Source organism: Aedes albopictus, chromosome 1 (genome assembly GCF_035046485.1).
Source record: "Aedes albopictus strain Foshan chromosome 1, AalbF5, whole genome shotgun sequence".
Classification (NCBI taxonomy): Eukaryota; Metazoa; Arthropoda; class Insecta; order Diptera; family Culicidae; genus Aedes; species Aedes albopictus.
The window spans coordinates 106050145-106061456 of record NC_085136.1 but is presented as its reverse complement, the minus strand read 5'-3'; the positions used below and the strand labels follow the sequence as shown (position 1 = coordinate 106061456).

General features: G+C 35.3%; 1 protein-coding gene across 1 annotated transcript in view; it reads left to right on the top strand.

Annotated features, from left to right (window-relative positions):
- The first annotated feature begins 912 nt into the window (after positions 1 to 912).
- The window catches only part of LOC109432919 (uncharacterized), a 113405-nt gene continuing 103005 nt past the window's right edge, over positions 913 to 11312 (top strand). The window contains exon 1 of the mRNA XM_019709282.3: positions 913 to 1363. The gene's annotated coding sequence lies outside the window, so the exon portion shown is untranslated. The remainder of the gene's footprint in view (positions 1364 to 11312) is intronic.

Genomic DNA, 11312 nt, shown 5'->3' with positions numbered 1-11312 from the left:
GGCGTAGTTCTTAAAGAAATATTCTGATGAATTCCAGAAAGTTTTCCTGACATCAGTTCAGGAAATCTAGAGGAAAATCGGAAGTAACTCCAGGAATTTTTTCGCTCTAAGAAATCTTGCTAAGATATTCTAGATAATCTCCTGGTCGTTTATTCCTAGGCTGCGAAGGCTAAATAAGAGCTACCAGGACATTCGCTCTAAAAGTCTGCTTTTTGAGATATTTAGAGTAGGTATAATTGTTTCCTGTTTTTTTTCAGTTTTTTTTTTGGAAATGAACCAGCCACCGGCTGAAAGTTTCGATAATACAGATAATAATAATAACTTCCAAAATGTAATTATAACAGAAATTTCAAAAACGGCCTACAAAACAACCTATATTAAGGAGGGACTTGTAAGAATCCCAAAATAGTCACCACAATGAACGAATTTGGAACCTCACGATTTTGAGCGCACAAATCTCTTCGTATACAAAACCAGCGCACCTGATCTTCTTATTTTAAGCTTATTACAAGTGTGCAAGAACAGAAAAATAAAATGCACTGTTATTTGAAGCTTGCTTGTTGAGATTTGTGCGTCTGAAGTTCTGATGCACTGTTGAAACGGGATTTCGGGACGTTTGTCCTTAAATGAAAACTATAATATACAGGTTGGAGACTTCGTGTTATATATTTCAACTTAATTATTTACAGCAAAGATTAAAGCCTCCAATTTTTAAACATTGTAGGTAATAAAACAAATACTGTGACTCTTTTTTACTTGAAGGCATCCCATTATCCACCGGTGAGCATATTTCGCACGCGCGCATCGAAAAATTGTTCACCCATCACCACACACCATCCGTCTCCATCTCGCAGTAACAGCGCACCAAGCGCAGCTAAGAGAGAGAAAACAACCAAAGCCAACACGGTTGGTCCATCGCTCGACTAGAGTGCGGTCAGTCGACCTGCTAACCGTGACGCGGACGATTCGAGAACCGGCCGCGCCGTCGTTTCGCACATGTGTACACAACGGTAGGAAAAACTGCCCAATAGCAGCAGGAGTAGCAGCAGCAGTAGCGATTCGGTCGTGCGTGGGTGCGTGAATTGTTGGTGCGCGCGATACACCAAACATCAATCGGCCTCAACCGTCACGTTGTCGGTCGGTAGTTAAAAGTACCCTTTTGTGTGATAGCAACAAGCGAGGACGGCAACGACGACGACAACGGCCACGAATCGGAAGTTTAATTAGACTGATCTAGACGGGTTCTTGTGGTCAATCGAGGTGGAACGCGTCGTCGACGACGAACATAATTGGAATAGCTGCTTCAATAATAACCTACAGTGTGAAAATAGCGACGACACGGCTCTCAGCGGAACACGCACAGGTTAGTCAGCAGTAGTGTTGACAGTCAGTCGATGGGGAGGAGCCACCCACGTGGCTTGGTTCTCGTCAAAACTGGGAAAATAAATCAAAACATGCGATGTGTGTTTGGGCGGTACGGTATGGGAGGAACTATGTTGTTGATGCTTTGATCTTTAGTGGCCTTCGTTGGGAGGGAAGTTAGTGCTCAACAGAAGCTCGGTTTTTCTCTGCTGTGGATTTGGTAGCAATCTACCGGTGAGCGAACCAATCTCAGTCGATGAAGCACTGACTGTTGTGTCTGTCATCACCTGGCCCTGAAGCGATTTGTGTGTGTATCAAAGGGTAGCTACCTACGTAGGTACTTCTTTCCAATATTCTGGGTATGGGATGGTCATTTGCCGAAGTACGCAATGCACTGCTGATGGTAATGTAGGTTGACAATGCGACGTTCACTAGCTAGCATAAGTATCAATGATATTTGCAGGTTGCAGAATGCAGATTGATTGGAAATTTAAAATGAGTTTCTCTGTGTGAATGACTTCATATGAGCAGCTTCAGGGTCGTAGCGTACGGTTGGCACCCGCCAAGGACGTCAGCCTCAGAGGGGCTTCGTAACGACCAGCTAAGGACAAAATAGCGCTTTAATTGTAAATAATTTTTTTTTGGATTCAACTATTTACTACGTTAAATGTTTTATTTTGTGTATAGCTTTTTAGTCCAACTAACATTTTGATGACCAATAATTGACCTTGAAGAGGTTTTGTGAACCGTCATAAAACCTTATACATTTTATGTTGGTTTTATTATGGTACTCAGAACCTCATCTAGTCTTTCTGGGAAAACTCTGCCATTTCACGAAGTTGTTCTGTAGTTATCGTGGAAAGAGCACAGCAAGAATGTAGTTTCTTTTATGAGTTTTGCAGGTATTCTTGAAAATTCACCAAAATTTCCCTCCGGGACACCGCCACAAATTCCTTTAGGGATTTTTTTGGGAAAGAAAGTATCAAAAGTTTTCGGGGATGTTTAGCAAAAGAAGATACTCGCAGAATTTCTCAAAATGATTATAGCAAGAATACCTCCAAACTCCATGGATGTCTTTGAAAATTTTCTCTAGGGACTTCTCCAGAGATTATTTTAGGAATTCCTTGGAACTTCTTTAGGAGATGCTCCAGAATTTTATCAAAATATTCATTTAGAAACTTGTCTAAGGGTTTCGTCAGAAAAATCTTCCGAAATTTCACTTAGGATTTCTTAAGAAATTCTTTACAAAATTTCTTCAAGAATTTCAACATTAGTTTATGCAAGCATTTTTAAAGAAATTTCTCCAGAAATATTGTCAAAATTTTTCCAGAAGTTTTTGTGTTATATTTTTTAGTAAATTCTTCTTGCAATTTTTCAACCACATCTTCTGTTCCTTTATGTGTCATTCAGGGACCATTGAGGTTTTTATAAGGAATTTTCTCGGGTGAGTGTAGAATTAGCTTACGTTTGTAGGGACTTATAAAGAGAGACGTGTAGTTCTTACTACGGTGTTCTTTATTATGACATAATACAGTTTTTGAAACGGCAAGGCCTACTACAGTTCGGCCATCTTGATTTTTCACATCGTCCTCGATGTGCACGGCTGCTTCAACTTTATTTTCCTTAAAGCTCCAACTCGTCGACAAAGTCTCCGATGTTGTAATGCATCACTTATGCTTAAATCTTCACCTGCTGCTCACAACGCTTCTGTGTCATTCCATTTCGTAACTCCTCTCGCCGACATCGTCCGAGAGTAATGGCCAGGTAAGATCCGCTTCTAGATTCACTGTCGTTTCGCTGGCATTTCACTTTTTCCATAGGTAATTGTAGTTCTTCAAGATATCGTGATGATTTCTTGAAAGGCAACTTCTAATTTTGACGAAATAGTTCCAGAATGTTCACGGTTCCATCCCACTTCTGAAATGTAGGGACTTATAAAGAGAGACGTGTAGTTCTTACTACGGTGTTCTTTATTATGACATAATACAGTTTTTGAAACGGCAAGGCCTACTACACGTTAAATAGAAAAAATATTTTCTCGGGCATTTATTTGAAAATTTCTTATAAAAATTCAAGAGATTTTTCTGCCGCATTGCTTTGGATTTATGGCAACTTTTTTCTCTCACAAAAAAGTTCAACATGCTGTAACTTTTCATAGAGTGCATCGAAAATTCTCAAATTTTGACTGTTTGTCAACCTACTATATGTACATCATTGGTACAAATTTGAGCTCGATTGGTTAATCTTTCGCGAAGCTGAAACCGTTTTCGTAAAACACTATTTTTAGACAACTAATTTTTAGAGCTGTCATATCTCGGAGACCAGTGAACCGAATTGAATGAAATTTTGAACGTTTATACACAATACTAGCAACCCCGGCAAACTTTGTCTTGCCTACTGTGTTTTTTGATGTTTCAAGTCTTTAGCCAAGTCCAAGTTCCCGTTCAAAATGTATGTAGAATAGATTTTCAAAAACTCTCGATTTGTCTATGTTTAATGGCTCATAAACCTTCCTTGGGTGAAAACTAACAGAACAAAACAAAGACGACCCAAATCGGACCCACCGTTTGCAAGTTATGCGCGGTCCCACGTATGCCACTACATTTTTATATATATAGATACTAAAAGTTATGATGGATTGACACTTTTATGATCTTTCTCGAAAAAATGTAAACTTTAACATTTATGTCATTTTTTTTTTGTTATCCAAAGATTATCTACTTTTGTTTGTTAGATATCTACATTATAAGAGCCCATTTAGTTTGAAGGAGGAACAGAGTATTTTTTTGTGCGGTATTGTAATTTTGTCTCACTTTCCTCTATATGGGTGAAAATGTCAAATCATCATAACTTTTTTCAACGTATGAAAAGTATCTATGTTTTGAAGAATTTTCAAGCAATAATATATTGTTGATAATCGCTCAAAATTCAATTCCATTCGGTTCACCGGTTTCCGAGATAATACAGCTCTAACAAATAGTTTTCTAAAAAATATTGTTTTACGAAAACGGTTCTAGCTTCGCGGAAGATTAACCAATCGAGCTTAAATTTGTACCAATAATGCACATATAATAGGTTGACGAGCAGTCAAAATTTGAGATTTTTTTCTATGAAAAGTTACGGAATGTTAAATTTTTCTATGAGAAAAAATAAAGTTACCTATCCCATACATTTTGGCCACCCCCTGTATAATACTGAGCATTTATCCCTTTCGTGACGGAGCGCAAAAAAAGTGAAATCTCCATACAAATTGCTCAACTTTGGATCTCCAGAACTCTTAGAGTTCCCAACAAACCAACAATTATTTTTCCTCATTTGAAAGAACTACTCTTTATCTTTCGATTTCTAGCTTTGACTGCCTTTATAAATCGGAAATAAATAATATGCGATAGATAAAACTTTTTCATGTTTTACGGTTTTTGTCCACTTTTTGTTTACCTTGTTGTGGTAAATCCCACAGGCAACATTAACAAAAGTTTATTTACACACATACAAGTACAAGTGATGGCTGAATTATGGAAACAGTTTACATCAAAATAACAAAGTTTGAACAGATGAAAAAAATATGCAAACCTGTTACTGCTCAACAGCACAATTGTGCTGGTTCGTCACGAAAGGGTTATCCTGGAATTGCTCACAAGATAACTTCATAAATTGCTTCATTTTTTTTTGTCCAGGAATTGGCTTCTTTAACGATGTTGAGATAATTAAATATTCTGAATCTGCATGTCAAACTGAGCTGAAACCCAAATTTTCATGAATTCTGGAGCCAGGGGACCTATTTAAAAATCAATTTGAAGTTTGTATGGGAGCAATTTGTCGAATCACCCCTCGTCGCAGTTTGTACTGGGCAGAGCTGTCAAACAGTTGCCTAGCTGTCAAAAGGTGATTTCAAAAAATCTTTTTTAAAATTGATTTTAGGTACTAAAATAATGTTCTAAAAATCTGAAAAAAATCATAGTGGCTCAGAAAAAGGTGCTCTTTCGTATAAAATCAAAAAATCAATACATTTTTCATAATTTAAAAACCCAATTCTTCCCAATTCTTCTGAACAAATTTTGCAGCGACCTTAGATATCCTGGCAGGTATTCCTAATGGAACCGCAAGAGTTATTGCTAAAACAGTCCTTGTAGGATTTTTTTTGCAGAAATCACTAAAGGAATCTCTTAAAGGATTATTGGAGAAACTTTGGGAAGAATTTCCGGAGCAATCCCTATAGACTTTGTCTAAAAATGGGGATGAATTTCTGAATAATTATTTTTTTTTGTGTATTTTAACTTATGCTAATTCTACACTTATTCTGAATAACTTCTTGGGAGAGCTTTTCAAGAAATCCCTTGCTTAAATTGCTCTAAATTTCTGAACAAGTCAAGAGGATCTATCTTAAGGAATTCGAGCAAGTTTTTTTGAAATAGAGCCGGAGGAGTTCCGTGATCAGAAAGGCGAACTCTCCCCTGTAGTATCTGCTTGTACCTCTCATTCTATAAACCTATGTGTGCTCTTTAGTGAAGCTCCACATTCCGATGCAAAGATTTTATGGTAATGAAGAAGGCTTCAGTGAAATCCCTGTTAAGATCTTAGGAAATACGTTTGAATGAATCTATGGAGGAATATCCAAAGAAATCTCAGGGAAATTCTTAAAGGAATCCCAAGAGTAATTTCTTAATCATTTCTTGGAGAAACATTTAGGAATTCCTAGAAAAAAAAATTGATGAATTCGTAGGAAAATTCCTGAAGAAGTCCTTTAGTTAAATTCATGGAGGATTTTCCGAACGTATTCGTGAATAAATTTGTGGACAAAAATCTGAAAAAAAAACTTAAATTCCTGAGTGTACGTCGTCTGCAAAGATCCCAAAACAACTATTATGATATTTCTATAGAAGTTTCCGTAGAAATTTTTGAAAAAAAAATATTAAAGCATTCATGGAGAAATTATTGGAAAATGTGGGATGAATTTCAAGGGTAATACATCGAGGAATATCTGGAAGGAATACTGAAGGAATCTCTGCATGAATTCCTGAAGAAATTTCTGCACGACTTCCTGCTTGTATCTCTGGTGGAACTTCTGGAGCAATTCTTGAACAAATTTGTGGTGATGAAATACTTGAACAAATATCTGGAAATTTTCTAAATGGTTGGATGAATGTTGGTAGATTGTAGGATAAAATCCATGGTATTTTCTAAAGGAGTCCATGGATTGAAATTGGAAGAAATCCCTAGAAGTTTTCTTTCGAGTTGAAATCTTTGAACAATTTCATGGCGAAATCTTATATGAAATGTTTGAAGGAATCCGTAGAGTAATTACTGAAATATTCCTAGGAAAATTTCGTGGGGAACCTTTAATTTTCATATAGAATCACTGAATGCATTTCTGAAGGAATCCGTGTGTTTCCTGAAAGAATTCTCCTTCGAATTCCTGAAAAATTTATGGAGGATTCTTTCAGGGAAACGCATAAAAGCTTTTCTAGAGAAAAAGCTTCTAAAAATTTCTTTTGATAGTAAAATCTCTAGAAATTGTTACGAAATTTGTTAGTAGATCCTTAATTGCTCTACGTATATTCTTCTAAGGACCCATACAGCCGAGGCGGTAAACGCACGGGTATTCAGCATGACCATGCTGAGGGTGACGGGTTCGATTCCCGGTCGGTCCAGGATCTTTTCGTAAGAGAAATTTCCTTGACTTCCTTGAGCATAGAGTATCTTCGTGCCTGCCACACGATATACACATGCAAAATGGTCATTGGCAGAGGAAGCTCTCAGTTAATAACTGAGGCGTTCCACGGAGTCATGTCAGTCGATCCTGAGCGACCATTTCAAAAATATCTGAAACTTTGCACAGTTTTTCAATTTCATCTAAATCGCCATTTTTCGATATCAAATTTTTATTTTGAATCACGACTAACTTTTCAAAAGGGTGTATGCGAAAATAGTTCAAAAATATTCTAAAAGCTGCACAGCAAAAACGGATTGTTCGATTGTTATGAATTTTTCAGCAAAGTTAGATAACTAAATGATGATTCCTAAGAAAATATACACTGTAAAAAATTTCTTTTTTTACTTTAAAAAAATATGATCTTTGTCACAAAAACTCAAATATCTCAAAACCCTATCTTTTTACCAACGTCAATTTTTTAGGGAAAATGGCCCATTATATCAGCTATCTACCATAAAATTTTGGTGATGGTAAACTGATAAACAAAAAAGTTATAACATTTCAAACATTTCACAATTTTTACATTTAGTAACAAAAAAAAAAATTTTTTCTGTGTAAATTATTTCGAGAATTATATGTTGATGCTGATTTTATTGTAAAGGCTACCGCCTGAATTAAACAAGTTGTTTTCATGATATTTTTGTTTGATTATTCATAATTACTATAGTATCTATTTGAAACTTAGACGCGATCCAGTGTTGTGATCAAAAATATTGAGAGTGTCAAAAATATTCTAAAAGCTGCACAGCAAAAACGGATTGTTCGATTGTTATGAATTTTTCAGCAAAGTTAGATAACTAAATGATGATTCCTAAGAAAATATACACTGTAAAAAATTTCTTTTTTTACTTTAAAAAAATATGATCTTTGTCACAAAAACTCAAATATCTCAAAACCCTATCTTTTTACCAACGTCAATTTTTTAGGGAAAATGGCCCATTATATCAGCTATCTACCATAAAATTTTGGTGATGGTAAACTGATAAACAAAAAAGTTATAACATTTCAAACATTTCACAATTTTTACATTTAGTAACAAAAAAAAATTTTTTTTCTGTGTAAATTATTTCGAGAATTATATGTTGATGCTGATTTTATTGTAAAGGCTACCGCCTGAATTAAACAAGTTGTTTTCATGATATTTTTGTTTGATTATTCATAATTACTATAGTATCTATTTGAAACTTAGACGCGATCCAGTGTTGTGATCAAAAATATCAACGTGACTGTCGAAAAGTTCCCTTGATAGCGTTGAAAAGCTGTTGATCATAAGAAAAATGGAATTAAACTTATTTTTAAGACGAAAGCTGCATAATAAAAGTTTTATATATTCGCGTATACGTCTAGTTGATCTGCAAAAAAATTACCTCTTAGAGAACAGACTTTATGATCGGAAGAATGCGAGTAACTTCAACAACAACAAATGCATGAGAGGTACATACCACAGACAAACAGACGAAACGCCTAGAATAATTTTCGTGAAAATCCATCGCCCAGTTCCCACTACCACCACCTGGTGGAAATGTTTCACGAAACACTGCGTTGTGCAATATCGTCATCAGAAGGCGCTAGTGTGAAACGTCAAACGCAAAGAAAAACGATGGGCACTCTTCTGGTCATAAAAGCCACAACCAAGATTCAAAATGATCATTAAAGGCGTGGTCAATGAAAATTTCGTCAGTCTTACGTTTGTTTGTCTGTATACATACCATGACAATGCTTACGAAAAAGCAAAAAAAAATACTACCGCTATGGATATTAAAAAATTTATAGTAAATTTTTTCTTCAGCCAAGTAAACAACACCAAACTGGTCAGTTAAAACTAATAAGTGATTTTGTTTATTATAATCTAACGAACAACATGAACAATCGCTTTCTCAAAGGTCTTCAACTCAACGCACTCTTGTAGACCGTTTGATGAAAAAAAATGTTCAAAAGAGTTACGAAATCTCACCGAAAGCACCATAGATAAACTGGTTATGCCCAAATTGAATACAAATTTACGCATTTGCACGTCCTGCCGTCTAGACTTTGACAGACGAGCCATCTGAGAAATTGCCAGAAGTGCTAAGTGCAGAGAGTCGTGCCACCATACCATCAGCGACATCTGTTTAAACAATATAATCACGCCCCTTTTCAAAAATGCTTTGAAATATACTTCAACATCTATACCCATTTCAATATTTTTAACGTTGCAAAACACGCTTTCACCATTCATCTTGAAGAAGAGGGAAAACACTTGTCCTCAAATGTAACAGCAAATTAATGAATAAACGATCAATGCGCGGAGGGCGTGATAAAATCGGAACATTACTGTACATATAATATTATACGAATCAAAATAATATCTACTTTTGCGATTACTTTTACCCGCAATCAGAGATACACGCGAGACAGTCGCCTAAGAAAATAGATCTGTTTTCAAATTTTCCATCATAGCGCTCTTTGATAGTTCTTGGAAAAAAGGTCGCCACATGGCCGGGTGATATGATGACTGCTGCGACTGCACGTGGCATTTGCACTGCGATTAAATTTTGTCCATCATTGAAGGCCTTGGAAAATATTCGCCATAATTGTGTATTTCTTGCAACGCACAATATACATAATACATAATAAAAACAGCTTGTTCTACTCACGCAAGGCCATTAACAATAAAATCAGCATCAAACTGCGATTTCCGGCCGAAATAATTTACACTAAAAAAAAAATTATTACTAAATGTGAAAATTGTGAAATGTTTGAATTGTCAAAACTTTTTTGTTTATTAGATTATTATCATCAAATTTTTATGGTAGATTGCTAATCTGCCGTAATTCTGCAAAGTGACGTAAGCGACATTGATAGTTTTGGCCCATTTTTTGGTTATTATGCATAAAACTCTTGCTCATCCTTTAAGTTTCTTTCCAAATATGATAGATTACGATTAGATCTTGCATTCTAATACAGCAGGAATACCACAGTGTTATTCTCACCCCAGATATTACAAATAATATACCAAAAAATATCGAAATTTTGAATGGCGCTTACGTCACTTTTCAGAATTACTGCAGTAGTACAATGGACCTTAAAAAATTACGTTGGTAAAAAGATAGGGTTTTGAGATATTTGAGTTTTTGTGACAAAAATGATATTTTTTAATGTTAAAAAAATATTTTTTTTCACAGAGTATATTTTCTTAGAAATCACCATTTAGTTATCTAACTTTGCTGAACAATAAAATCAGCATCAAACTGCGATTTCTGACCGAAATAATTTACACAGAAAAAAATATTTACCAAATGTGAAAATAGTGAAATGTTTGAAATGTTATAACTTTTTTGTTTATTAGTTTACCATCACCAAATTTTTATGGTAGATTGCTAATACAATGGACCGTCTTTCCCAAAAAAAATTACGATGGTAAAAAGATAGGGTTTTGAGATATTTGAGTTTTTGTGACAAAAATGATATTTTTTAATATTAAAAAAGATGTTTTTTCACAGTGTATATTTTCTTAGGAAATACCATTTAGTTATCTAACTTTGCTGAAAAATTCATAGCAATCGAACGAACCATTTTGGCTGTGCAGATTTTTGAATATTTTTGAACCATTTTCACATACACCCTTTTAAAAAGTTAGTCGTGATTCAAAATAAAAATTTGATATCGAAAAATGGCGATTGAAATGGAACTGAAAAACTGTGCAAAGTTTCAGTTCAATAGAAAATCATGAATTAAAAAATTTCCTCAATTTTGATGCTGTTGCTTGGAATCGCTCAACTGTGGAAGTGCTCATAGAACACTAAGCTGAGAAGCAGGCTTTGTCCCAGTGAGGACGTTACGCCAAGAAGAGGAGAGGATATTCTTCTAAGTTCATCCAATCGAAGTGTTTTTTCCCTTCCTATTCGAAATTTCTCAAGGATTATTATCCAAGTTCCTCTGCGGCTTCTCTTTGGAGTTGCTACAAGAATAAAATAAACTATTTCAACCGACTGCATAAGTAATTTCTGTAACTACGTTTTTTTTTGGGATTTGGACCACTGCGACCATTATTGTGATCTATTGTGGTATACCCCTGTGCCCTGTCTAATTTTGCATTCATTCAGACGACGAGTCACCATTTAGGGTAACCGCCGTTTGCTGAGGATGCAAAGTTGCCCAATCTGGTATAATTCTAAGAATGAACTCTACAACTAAATTGGGATTTTCCAACCAAATTTCAAAAGGACTTACGACTCCCTTGTTAATATAATGTCTT